Source organism: Lithobates pipiens, unplaced genomic scaffold (assembly GCF_037356315.1).
Source record: "Lithobates pipiens isolate NorthernLeopardFrog02 unplaced genomic scaffold, aLitPip1_a1.2 Scaffold_61, whole genome shotgun sequence".
Classification (NCBI taxonomy): Eukaryota; Metazoa; Chordata; class Amphibia; order Anura; family Ranidae; genus Lithobates; species Lithobates pipiens.
This window is the reverse complement of record NW_027507883.1, coordinates 1,168,050-1,182,759: the sequence shown is the minus strand read 5'-3', so window position 1 is coordinate 1,182,759 and position 14,710 is coordinate 1,168,050.

The following is a 14,710-nucleotide window of genomic DNA, read 5'->3' as shown; positions in this document are numbered from 1 at the left end:
CGTGCCGCTTTGCCACTGAGTGATACACCACCATCATTCTTCAGCGACAGCTTCCATGCCACCATTCTGGATCTTCGGTATCTTCAGGACGGCAATACGGGCAGGGGGTGTCCATTCACTCACCAGCACACATTCAGAGTAACATATCAACCAGCTTTCAAATACCGAGTCTTGAGGAGGGCCTTTCTTGCCCATATTACTAGCCTACAATATCCATAGGTCACACTCTACCACAAAAATAAATCAACTTATTACCATAATATATACATATGTATTACGCACCCCGCTCCCAACCTCCTATAGCCCTTTACTGTAAATACGGGTTGGGATTCGGCAGGCTTGCTCACAACGGTATTGCAGGGCTCTGACTTGACCGCAAAGTCTCTAACTTGTACACAGAGACCTTACCGTCAAATCGTCCCTCAACTTGCATAGACAAATGGGAGACCCTTCTAAATAAATATCGCTTAACTACACATATAAGTTTACAACAATTACCCAACCCACACAATTCCACCCCTGTGCCTGTATTTCAGAGATCATGCCCATTGTATACCATGCACCTCTACCTACGGTTAGGTTCAAGGAACCCTCTAGTTCCATGACTAACACTACACCGGTATTCTTTAGGACAAAGAAACAAACTCGCCTATGTCCTAAATAATACCCGGGTGCCTTCTTCCCAGCAATGATCTCTCCATCCAGAACACAGAGAGAAATAACTTCCCAACATTACTCGTTCATCCCCACGTATTGATCTGGCATACAATGGACATCGTGGTCATGCTTCCGACAAAGGGAAATATCCACCTGCCCCCAGCGTTCATCTTCTCTGATCACATGTGTGATATAGCCTCAAATGCAACAAGATAGAATCCCCAGTCAGTAAGCCCATTGATGCCACCAAATATACAGACCGAGTCTGCACTTCTGTATATGGGAACATACAGCATAACACCTTTCACAATCCAACTTAGTACAGCCCGTACAGGCATTCGACCACTACTTTGGATTAGTGTAAGCAATGTGTTTTGGCAAAATCTTACTGAGCGGTGATGCTAACTCATCAGGCCACTGCCCCTTCATACAGAGACGGTACAATCAGCTTGATGTTGGCCACCGAGTGCACGCCAGAGCCAATGACAGGTTTCTGTCCTCTCTACCAACCTCTCAACATGGTTGACAAAATCCGGAGCCATTCTAACCTGAGTGTTTCTGTAACTTCATTGAATGTTATCAAGGATGCCACCAATCTCCCGGGGTAACAAAGTCACGCTCCTTCTCTGAAGCTATGGCTGTGAGTTTGTTCCTCAGGAGGCTGCTGTCCCCTCCATTAGCACCACCCATCCCAGCTATGGTTCCCCCCCCAATATAGTGCTGAATACATCCCTCCTCTTTCGGGTTACTCCTCAGCAATAAGCATCCTGCATGGACCTCATTCTCATCTCTGGGAGTAAGTCACTGGTACAATAACCGCACCTGATTCAGTGTATACTCAGCACATATAGGGTGATAGGTTTTTGTCAACCACCATGAGATGTTGCAGCACCATGTGGTGAAGTCCTACGGTACCCTGGTAGCCAGCGTTTGTTCCCTTTATTTTAACAGAGCATGCTTCTGTGTGTATTCACTGGCATTATCTGTGCAGGGTTTCAACCTCTCAGGTGAGACACCAACCGGGCGTATCTTCCTCGTGTCTAGTTCTGGTGTCCCGCATGTCCTGTAACCGAAAGCTTCTCTCTAGGACCGCTAGGATTGAGACACCACCCCTACGAGGAAGTTTTCACCCCATTGATGTGTCACCTGGCACCCTTTAGTCTGATCAACAGCTACCTTATTATGCATACGTGCCAGCCTGCCTCCTGCGTACCTGCACCATATTAACTCCGTTACACCAATACATGTAATACATTAACACCTTTCTTCTTTCAATTCCTCCTTCCAACAAAAAAAACACATATTTTACATTTCATGTTTTGACAGATTGGATGTGTCATAATTCTTCCCCAACCTCCAACCCATTGCACATGTATAAATAACATGTTTGCATTCATCAGGAGAGACTTCAGCAAAAATATTTCACAAGTTCTCTTGCTAGGCACAGTCTTTCAGATTCCACATTAGCACCAAATTGTCCATACGAAAAAAACAGGTATTAATCTGAATCTTTCAGTTTTCCTTCTCTCCTGATGTTTATCGGAACTAATTTGTGGTATGGTGTGGCACAGACAAACTGCCAACCAGATGATCATCTGTCATCCATGTTCCAGAAGCCTCTCCAATTCTCGCCCCACTTGGATTCTGGAAGTGAAAAACAAGAGCAGTATCAACTTCTTATCCACAATATCTGCTCGCTTACCATGTTTCCTTATAGTTCCCTCCTTGGAGCCCAGGATCTCAGTATTCCTGGCTTCTGCAACTCTGACCAAACTATCCAAACAACCATGACCTCTTTAGGCTGAACCCACTGTAAAATGGATCCCCATGGTATGATCAAAAAATGTTTAAAACTGAACGTCAGTGTTGCTTCTCAAAAACTTCAAATTTTACAAACTAAAAAAAAACAATGCATCTATCTGTATCTTTACGATGTATGCACTACCCCTTTTCAGGTGACTGGTTCTAACTGAGGGCATTGTCAATTCCCCCCCTTTCAGGTGGATTAGACCTACTACTTTTCCACCTGAATAAAAATATAACTAACATAGAGGACTAAACCAATATCAGAAAAAAAATTTTTAGAAGAAAAAAAAAAATAAAATAAAAAAAAATAAAATAAAAAATAAAATAAAAAAATGTAAAAAACTTAAAAATCTGGCCATGATCACACAAATAACATGACAAGACAACCATCATACGACAAGACAACCATCATACAACAATGACAAACACTCAACTTTTAGTTGACAACATCCATGGACTTTTCTCCTGCAAAGAGTGCTTATTCCAATCTGAAATACAATTAGTTAATGGGGAAACGAAAAACAAAACAAAGCATATGTATCAGCACAACATTTTAGCTTCATTTGTAACTCTTTTTAGTACTATTTATTTTTCATTGTTTGCAAACAATTACTAACTAATGAGCTCAAGGTACCATGTGATAATCGATTATGCATTTACAATAACCTAACCCATCTTCTGCTATATTTTACCACTGTTGTTCTCACTTTGACAGACCTGCAAACAAACGCAAATGTTAGTATCTAAAGCCATTTAACTTCTTCCATGGTCTGTGGAAAAAAACACAAAGACAGTGATTACACACAATTATCATGACAATTGACTTTTTAAGTCCCCAAAGCCTTTCCCATTAATGCAATATAGTTGCCAAACCTTTCTATACTACGCAGTGGTATTGGAAATCTTTGCCATATTACCCAAGAAAAATGTCAATGCCATTTGTGTCCAATTACATACAAGCCAAAATGGTAGATTAGCCCAGGGCGCAAATATTGGAATGTTCATCCAGTCTTGTTGCTGGCTGTGCTTAGGGTGTGAACTGTCATTCCTTATCTCTCCTTCAGAACTGTGTAATCTGTCCTGGCTGCTATCTTTCATGTCAGGCCTTTGAGTTACGCTGTCCCTGTCCTGGGTGGGGGTTTTCATTGTAGGTACCTGTATTGCTGGGATTTCCTGTTCCATGCTAGCAATTTTAAGGACTTTATGAAATCTATGTCTATGCCTATTCCATTTACTATGTCTGAACTTTCTCTGCCTTCCTGTACCTCTGCTTATTACGGATACATCTGCCTTTGACCCATACTCCCTTTCCCTGGACTCTTGACAGAAATCTCTGAGAATATTGACAACATTTTGGTAGGATCTAGCATTCCTCAGAGCCATTCTAGTGGGATAGCTTACATAACACTTATTGGCCATTGAGTATATGAAACTTGCATCGTCCTCCAATAAGTCAGGACAGTTGAACACTTTCATATACAATGCAAGATACTCACTGCAGAACAAAATTGGGTCATCTCCTCTCCTAAATTTCATTCGTTGCAAATCACTCATACCATTATCACGACTGTCCACAATACGCTGCAACTCTTTCCTCCGCACCTCTGCATCTGCTACGTTATCATTAACTTGTGCCGATAACTGACCTACCAAAGGTCCTGGTAGCCATGCTTTCAGAAGAGAGCATGCATCCTCATTACTCAAATGGAATTTAACTACTAGAGCTTCAAATTTATTGGACAGACTCATTGGTGATTCCAGGGCATTAAATTCACCCAAAATCTGGCACAAAGTAAGTCTCTCTTGGATTGTAATCAAACTCTCATTCTGCCTTGAAGCTATAGGTGCCATAGCAGACTGTGTTTCATCACGGCCCTTCTCCTCATTGATCGTGCAGATATCGGCCAATTGGCATGTTCCTTTGTGCTCATTGAGCGATACCATAACTTTCTCTGTAGTAAGAAGCTGGGAGCGTACATTTGCTAATTCTCTTTCTAAAGACATAACCAACTCTTCCATCTCTGACAATTTCATTCGCAATGACTCTACAACTTTGCTCTTCATATTACAGTCCATCCTGTAACTGTGGAGCTGTTCTTGTAGTTCACCGTTTCTCTCTGACAAATCTCTTGCTTTTGCCTGCAATTCATCCATCTCATCACTGGAGGCTGTTGCAATCTTTAGAAGGTTTCCACTGACTTTCGCTATGTCCTCACCCAGATGCCTCCTCTCTACTTCCCACTTCCCCCCCATTTGCTCAGATATAACTTTAATTCTGAGCAAAACTGCAATTTCATTAGCCAACTTTTCTTTCTTAACTTTTTTTAGCTGTTTGCCCGATACTCTGCTATTATGTTGCTGACACTGAGATAATAGAATCTTATACTGGCTTTCAAGAGTTTCATCTGCACATGAATGGTAACTGGCAGAGGCATACTTTTTAACATATGTATACACAAGTTCCATTTCACAACCATACAATCCACACAATACACACTTCTATTTGTACTAACGTACCAACACTGCATTGAGTACTAAATCAAACTCAATTATCGTTAGCTCTTACAACTGACACAAAACAAAAACAAATCGCTCTTCTAACATTCACTATTCTTAATTCGTTACCACTTTTACCTGATATCATTCAAAACCATTCAATTTTTGCCTATCCATAGTACAGATTTACCACACTTAATGTGGTATTATCAGCTGCCTTGTATCCGAGCACTTCTGTCCTGTAAGTTCTATGCAGCTTTTAGGATTGCCACATGTTATCTGGGGTGCCAAATGAAAGACATTATGTGCTCTACAAACTATTACTACCTTGTCTCTTCCCATACTTATCTAATTTATAAAACCCTACTAAGCACACTGATATAAAGTTACTTATGAAAACACACACATTGCTGCTAGTAAAACATTATCTTATTTATTTCCCATTAAATTAGGAAAGCTAACATAAAGTAATAAAAGGACATTACAATATCACGCAGCTTACATTCAGAACATACAATACAATAATATGAAAGATACTTATCACACGGTCCTCTGCGAGGCTTTGCTGCATCAGCTAGGCTCAGACCAGGACAGGGCCTTCACCATGAGGTTTAGGCCGGAGCCATCTCCCAAAGTAGGCCGAGTCACCACATGGCAGGGTCTCACAGCAAACAGGAAAACATTGTCTGTGTGTGAGCCTTTTCATACAAACATACACACCCACTCGTAGCCACCCCCATTTGCCTTCCATCCAATAGATTTCGCCAAGAGGCATTCCTTCACATGTATGTCCATTCTTCAGGAAGCATGCTGTATTGTCCACTATTGATCAGTGTTTTCAACGATGAGCCACCCAGCTTGATTTTACTCCCTTTGAAGCCTGCAACCACACACACATCACAGCAGGGGGGGTCCGAGTCCAGCTATTGTTCTTCTGATTACAAAGCTTTCATGTGCTTCATTCATTTGAGGCTAAGTGGCTACCTCAACAATGAACAGATTACATAAGTATTATATGAATTCAATCCAACATGGGCGGAGGGGCAAAACGCAAGTGCTAGCAGGTATCTGGGCTGATCCCGCTAACAAAGCATTTTTTTGGAACCCTTAACTGCTGGGGACGCTAGTATAGATCTGATCAGTCAGATATTGATCTGTTCAGATTCTATACCACTACGGGAGGTTTATGCTTTGCGCGTGGGTGTTAGCGGTACTGGCACTAAACTAGCGCTGCCTGGGGCGACGCAGACCCTGACCCTAAAACCTAATTGATATCACCCACCGGGTGATCAGGGGCTTAAACCTTTATTGGGTAATAAATGGTGGGTACCCTGCTGCTATAAAAAGCAAACTAACTAACCAGAGTCACCCATAACACTTATCCAGTGATCACTGGTGAAAGGGTTAACTAGGGGCAATCAGGGGGTTAAAATCTTTATTAGGTAGTATATGGGGGTCCCTGGCGCTATATAAAAACCTGACGGGGAACCTAAATAACTAACTGGCTAACCAGCGTCACCAGTGACACTTATACGGTGATCGCTGGTGAAAGGGTTAACTAGGGGCAATCAGGGAGTTAAAACCATTATTGGGTAGTATATGGGGGTACCTAGCGCTATAAAAACCTGGCGGTGAACCTAAAAAAATAACTAGCTACCTAGCGACAATAGTGACACTAATGCAGCGATCAGAAAAATGATTGCTTAGTGACACTGGCAAAAGGGGGTGAAAGGGTTAACTAGGGGCAATTAGGGGGTTAAAACCGTTATTGGGTAGTATATCGGGGTACCAAGCGCTATAAAAACCTGGCGGTGAACCTAAAAAAATAACTAGCTACTTAGCGGCACCAGTGGCACTAATGCAGCGATCAGAAAAACGATCCCTTAGTGACACTGGCAAAAGGGGGCAAAAGGGTTAACTAGGGGCAATCAGGGGGTTAAAACCATTATTGGGTAGTATATCGGGGTACCTAGCGCTATAAAAACCTGGCGGTGAACCTAAAAAAATAACTAGCTACCTAGCGACACTAGTGACACTAATGCAGCGATCAGAAAAATGATCGCTTAGTGACACTGGCAAAAGGGGGTGAAAGGGTTAACTAGGGGCAATCAGGGGGTTAAAACCATTATTGGGTAGTATATCGGGGTACCTAGCGCTATAAAAACCTGGCGGTGAACCTAAAAAAATAACTAGCTACCTAACGGCACCAGTGACACTAATGCAGCGTTCAGAAAAACTATTGCTTAGTGATACTGGTAAAAGGGGGTGAAAGGGTTAACTAGGGGCAATCAGGGGGTTAAAACCGTTATTGGATAGTATATCGGGGTACCTAGCGCTATAAAAACCTGGCGGTGAACCTAAAAAAAATAAAAGTGCAGCGCTTGGCCTCTTAAATATAAATGTGACTTAATAGGAAAAATGTGTGTGTATGGAAAATGTGAAAAACCTAAATAATGTGAAAAATCATTAGTGAAAAATACTTTGAAAACCCAAATGTCCAATGAAGTCAAAAGAAATTAATCTGTAACTTAAATGTCCATTAAAGTGAAAAACCAAATAATCATAAAAAATAATGTGACACAATATAAAGTCCCATGTGAAATATAAGACAAAAAATGATGATTGATCTTGTATGTTCAAAACAACAATAATAATGCTTGACCACGTGGACCCTTCACCTCTGTAAACCAATAATGAATGCACCTTGGGTGATTAGGGTGTGCCCAGGCACGCAGCGTGCCTGGGCACACCCTAATCACCCCAGGTGCATTAGCATTATCCAGGAGCAGCACCAGTGATATGACGTTTTGAGGCCTAAGAGAGGATCCGAGTGTATTTGGAGACTACGTGATATCCGAAGGATTGGGTCGTTTCCCGGCTTCTTGCACCGAACGATTGGGTCGGCTTTCGGCTTCCATATCGAAACGTCTATGTTTAACAGGGGGTCACTGGAGATCTGGTAAGCCTCCATTCATTATTGGTTTACAGAGGTGAAGGGTCCACGTGGTCAAGCATTATTATTGTTGTTTTGAACATACAAGATCAATCATCATTTTTTGTCTTATATTTCACATGGGACTTTATATTGTGTCACATTATTTTTTATGATTATTTGGTTTTTCACTTTAATGGACATTTGAGTTACAGATTAATTTCTTTTGACTTCATTGGACATTAGGGTTTTCAAAGTATTTTTCACTAATGATTTTTCACATTATTTAGGTTTTTCACATTTTCCATAAACACACATTTTTCCTATTAATTCACATTTATATTTAAGAGGGCAAGCGCTGCACTTTTACTTTTTTCTGCTTTTGTGTGCCCAGTATCCGGGTTATAGTGTTCAGCTGCTGTTTTTTATATCATTTTATTTTATTTTATTTTACTAAGCGCAGATTTCTAATTTCTTTTGTAACCTAAAAAAAATAACTAGCTACTTAGCGGCACCAGTGACACTAATGGAGCGATCAGAAAAACGATCGCTTAGTGACACTGGCAAAAGGGGGTGAAAGGGTTAACTCTAGGGGCAATCAGGGGGTTAAACCTTTATTGGGGGGGTAGGGGGCTACCCTGGACCTAACATTAACTGCCCTGACAGTATTTACTGTCACAACTGACACTAAATGCAGTGATCAATAAATAAATGATCACTGCAATCAGTGACACTGTGACTGGGAGGGGGAGGGGGGCGGGGTGCGATCGGGGGGGGGTGGGGTTTGTGTGCCTACATGTCTGTGTAGTGTTGGTGCACACTTACTTTCACTGTTCTCCTCGTAGTCCGGACAATAAGACCGCCCCGAGGAGAATGACATCACTTCCTCCCTGCCTGTGTTTACTATACACAGCGGGGGAGGCTTCTCATTCGCCAGGGGCGATCGAGAGGGGATGGCCAGAAACCAACGGCCATCCCCTCATCCCGGATCGCTCCTGAAGCGAAACGGACCGCCGCATCCAGCGGGAGGGGGGTCCGATCGGACCCCCCACCCACTGGAAGGCAAGCACGTACATGTACGTGCTTTCATAGTTTCATAGTTAGTTAGGTTGAAAAAAGACACCAGTCCAACCTGAGTGAGTGTCTACAATTGTCCCTATTCCTGTACATTGCACACTCACATTGGTGCCTACCCTCAAGGAGCCCACAATCCAAGGTCCCCATGCATATACTAGGGCCAATTTTGGACAGAGGCCAATTAACCTATCTGCATGTCTTTGGATTGTGGGAGGAAACCGGAGTACCCGGAGAAAACCCACGCAGACACAGGGAGAACAGGTAGTGTTGTGGTTGGGATTTGAACCAGTGACCCTTCTTATTCCTAGGTGAGAGTGCTAACCACTACACCACTGTGCTGCCCTTGTGCCTGTTGGTGCCATTGCACCGATGTACATTGCCATGCGGCGGTCCTTAAGTGGTTAAGGATGATAAAATAAATTGTCTAACATGCTATAGAAGCAGTGTCAGAGTTATGAGCTTTAATCATAACTCATTGCTTGGGTTCATCACTGAATTTTGTGGACCCAAAAATATTGCTTGACTGCGTTAGGAATGAAAAAGTATATAGCTCAATCAACTGCCTGAGTTATGAGCTTTAATCAGAACTCATTGCTTGGGTTTACCCACTGAATTTTGTGGACCCAAAAATATTGCTGGATGGAGTTAGGAATAAGAATGAGAGCAGGGATTTCAGTCTGATCCCTCTTGGGAAAGTCTACAGAGAGCCCCCGCTCTCTGGAAGTAAAGGGCGGCTGTTGGAAGACCATCTTACATTTCAATTGTAAGCTATAATTAAGCCTCTAGTCTGGTTGCTAGGTTGTTCTGAAGTAGAAGGCTGAGGGACTGAGTCAATCTCAGTTTGTGCTGGACTTGCGGAAGAGTGCTCATTCCTCTGAGAAGGCCGGGCTAGATCTGATTCAGTCTCTCTTCCAACTGCTTCTAGGGCAACATGGCAGGCAGTCCAAATGTTTGGTTATGGCCTATGAAGTGAATGGCAGATCTTATTCTAACTATTCATCCTTTCTTCCTGTGAATTCGGTGTTTTGATCTTGGAATGGTTCTTAGCTTTTCTTGGTTAGAGTATGAGGGCACCATACTACAGCCAACAAACTTTGGCCAGGCCAAAATCAACGTGCCCTATTCTTGGTTCAGACTTTAGGGACTGGGTCAAGATGTCTTCTCCCCATAGGGGAAAAGGTATGGCACATGCCATTCCCACACAAATAGGTTTAAACGTCCATAATTTAAACCATATGAAAGTTTTCAATGAAAACTATTCAGTAATGTCCATGTATAGTGTAGCCAGTAGCAAGCAAAAACAGAGTAGGGTTCAGGCACAATGCACATAGATATCACTTGCTGCCCATTTGCTAGAGCGGGATTTAGACAGGACCCCCTCCCAAGCCCACTGTAGCATTGTTTGTATATAATGCTGTTAACTACCCGTTTGCTGCTCATTAGTATGCCCACCTTGGAGCAGTGTAGAATGCATTGCCAGTGATTTCCCCTTGCGCATATGCTCTGTGGTCCCAACAGAGCACATTTCATAGGCAATGTAAATAGTAAATGGCTGCTCTACTAGAGCCGGCCTTTGGTTTATATGAAATTCAAATGATGTGTTGTGCAATCAAGCCCACTGAAGCATTGTTTGTTTACAATGCCATTAATTCCCCTCCACTACTCATTTATATGCCCAACTTGGAGCAGTGTAGAATGCATTGCAAATGATTTCACCTTGCGCATATGCTTTTTGTGGTCCCAACAAAGCAGCATTCATAAGCAATGCAGATAGTGATTGGCTGCTCTAGGGGAGCCAGTTATATGAAATGCAAATGATGTGTTGCACAATCAAGCCCACTGTAGCATTGGTTTTATACAATGCCATTAATTCGCCCTTTGCTGCTGATTCATATCCAGTCTGGCGCAGCATAGAATGTATTGCCCCTGATTTCCCGTTTCAGGCTCTCTGTGGTCCCAACAGAGCAGTGTTCAGATGCAATGCACATAGATTTCTTGCTGCCCATTTGTTGCAGCTAGGCTTTCGACAGGACCCCCTCCCAAACCCACTGTAGCATTGTTTGTATACAATGCCATTAATTTGCCCTTTGCTGCTGATTCATGCCCAGCCTGGCGCAGCATAGAATGTATTGCAATTGATTTCCCGTTGGTTTCCAGCTCTTTGTGGTCCCAACAGAGCAGTATTCAGACACAATGCACATAATTGATTTATTTTTATTTTTTTGTTAGGCTTTAGTACGGTTATTAGTTAGCATTAGAACCATATTGTTTAATGTGAAAATGATGTATATTTTCACTGCTGAATGCTTTATTTTTTTAGAAGCCAGGAAAGCATTTTATTGTTTTAAAATGCCTAGCTTGTCAATATTACAATTAAGTGTGTTTTAAAGGTTGTTAATGCAATAATTGGGGCCTAAAGCCCCATATCATCCTCCTTGTGTTTTTTATTGTTACCAATATCTCGTTGCAGATGACTGGAATGAGCACAAGATGTATGTGTGAAATGCGTCCACATGACCATAGTTTGGTGTCTTTGGTGTTATCTTTGTGAAACAATATAAAAGGCAATCGGAAGTTCTGGATCTGCAGTCATTTCTTTCTTCCTTCTGACTGGAATGATCCAGTATGGCTGGGCTGCTGTTCGATCTAAAGTAAGTGAAGGGTACACATTTGTTCTTCATTTTATACATTTATTTTTCTTTAAAGATGCATTTAGCCTTTAACTCCAGGGCACGTTCATCCCATTGATGGTCAATGGGCAGCATGTCTCCCCTTGGTGGTCAATGGGCAGCATGTCTCCCCTTGGTGGTCAATGATGGGCAGCATGTCTCCCCTTGGTGGTCAATGGGCAGCATGTCTCCCCTTGGTGGTCAATGATGGGCAGCACGTCTCCCCTTGGTGGTCAATGATAGGCAGCACGTCTCCCCTTGGTGGTCAATGATGGGCAGCACGTCTCCCCTTGGTGGTCAATGATGGGCAGCACGTCTCTCCTTGGTGCTCAATGATGGGCAGCACGTCTCCCCTTGGTGGTCAATGAGGATTCACTTTTGAGTTGGCCCACCCTTTTGCAGCTACAACAGCTTCAATTCTTCTGGGCAGGCTGACCACAAAGTTTAGGTGTGTGTCTTTGGGAATGCTTGACCATTCTTCCAGGGAGAGCATTTGTGAAGTCAGGCACTGATGTAGACGAGTAGGCTTGGCTCGGGATTCTCTGCTCTAATTCATCCCAAAGGTGTTCTATTGGGTTGAGGTCAAAAATCTGTCCAGCCCAGTAAAGCTCCTCCATCCCAAACTCGCTCATCCATGTCTTTTATGGATTAGTGACAGGAGGGAAGTTGGGGCTACTTCCCCAGGATAGAAGGGTGAGGCATTCACACGTGGTATCAACAAAATTCCAAGCTTCCAGGAATAGGAATTTCTCCAACTTTAGACAAGGCAGAGACCCCAAAAAGAATTGGAGGAGTACTCAGGCCACGTTTCTAAAGGCAAATAGAGAAGCCTCTCCTGATTAGGAGGGGACAAAGTCCATTTGACAAAAGGCCACTGCAGCCAGGTTGAAGAGGTTTGCGGAGGTATCGGGCAGTCGTTGCGAAGATCCGTGGGTGGTTTCTACAGTCCGTTTTACCCATTTTTGGACCTTCCAAGATGTGCCCCCACAGGACTCGTTAGTTCTAACAAAAAGTCCAACTTCACAGCAGAAAGCGGAAGCTCTGCAGAAATATCTTCACCTTCTTGTAGTACAACAGGCAGTTTTACCGGTCCCTCCCTCCGAGAGATTCATGGGATTCTATTCTCCTCTCTTCCTCATCCCCAAGAAGAGTGGAGAGTGGAGACCAGTGGTGGATCTGAAGAGGTTAAATCGTTTCATACAGCTCGACTCGTTCAAGATGGAATCCTTGCAGACGATCATCCAGATGGTCCAACCAGGAGACTGGATGGTATAGGTAGACTCGCAAGATGCTTATTTCCATGTTCCCGTGTTACCAGCGTTCCAAAGATTTTTGAGAGTGGCAATAGGCTCAACACATCTCCAGTTTCAATGCCTGCCTTTTGGCCTATGCACATCACCAAGGATATTCTCAAAAGTTCTAATTTCAGCCCTGGCACCTTCGAGTCTTTCACTTTTTGGATGACATTCTACTGCTAGCGTCCGATCAAGCCCAGCTACGGGACCACAAGGAGATTCTTCTGAGGACTCTGAGAGAGTTTGGGTGGTTAGTAAATACAGAGAAGAGCCTCCTAACCCCAACTCAGGTGATGATTTACCTGGGTGCTCTATTCAACACCAAGGCTGGTGTGAAGGTGAAGGCGATTGTTCAGAAGATGGTCCATGTCAGATCTCTCTCCCACCTGTCAGCCTCGAATTGCTTGAGTTTAATCGGGACCATGGCGGCTTGCCTTCCAATGTTACCTTGGGCTCATTGGCATCTGAGGACTTTTCAATGGGGTTTTTTGACGCAGTGGAGGAAGAAGTCCCTATGTCAGAGAATATCAATTTCAGCTTCTATAAAGAGAAGTCTCCTCTGGGGGTCGAAGGAAGACCTCATTTCAAAGCCTCGGCTCCTGCAATGCCCTTCCTGGACCATTCTTACCACCGACGCAAGTTCGAAAGGGTGGGGAGCACACTGAGATCACCTGGCAGTGCAAGGGAAATGGGACGTAGTAGTCTCCAACGTCTTAGAGCTGCGAGCAGTGTACTTAGCTCTGCTGAGTCTAAAAGAACATCTACGGCAGAAACAAGTGCTAGTGCGGCTAGACAACAGAGCAGCAGTTTAATATATATAACGGCAGGGGTGAACGCACAGCATCACATTATTAAAGGAAGTAGAGCCCATTATGTTATGGGCGGAAAGAAATTTGTTGGATTTAAAGGCAGTTTACCTTCCGGGCCGTTTGAATCAGCAGGCGGATCGCCTATCACGTTGTTTTCCAGACAGCAACGAGTGGGCAGTGCACCCATCAGATTCAGTTGGATCATGAGTCTGCAGAAGCCACCAGAAATAGATCTCTTTGCTTCTCCAATGAATGCAAAGAGATTTCCATCCCGTCTGCCTCATCCCCGTGCAGAAGCAGTAGATGCCCTCTCGAGTCCGTGGCGATGCGAGACCGCATATGCATTTCCCCCCAGACCCTTGATCGCAAAGTTTTTAATCAGATTATCAATGGAGCCAGTCAGAGTGATAGCTATTCTGCCGTACTGGCCGAAGAGGCCGTGGTTCCCTTGGGCAGTGAACCTCAGCGTATGCCCTGCCGTTCAAGATCCCAGTGTTCCCGCAGCTTCTCTCACAGGGGAAATTGGTGCACCCAGCTCCTCACAAACTGAATCTACAGCTTTGGATCTTGAGCGGCAGAATTTCCAGTCATTAGGATTCTCAGTGGGGGTGATTTCTACTCTCCTAAAGGCTAGGAAACCTTCCACGAACTTTATCTATTCTAAAATATGGAATACATTTAAAACATTTGCAGAAAGTAAGCAGTGGGACCCCACCACTCCGTCCACCTCAGTAGTTTTGGAGTTTCTGCACAATGGTTTAGATCTGCGGCTCAGTTTAACCAGTAGAGACCCGCGCTATAGCCAAATGACGGCTACAGCGTGGACCTCCTTTGCTGGGACGACATCTATTGACGTCGTCCCGTGCACGAGGAGCCTGAGGGGCGCACGCGGCGCGCTCTGTGATCAGCGAGTCTACAAGACTCGCCTGATCACGGATCCGAGCAAGGGGTCGATCCCGACCCCTTACC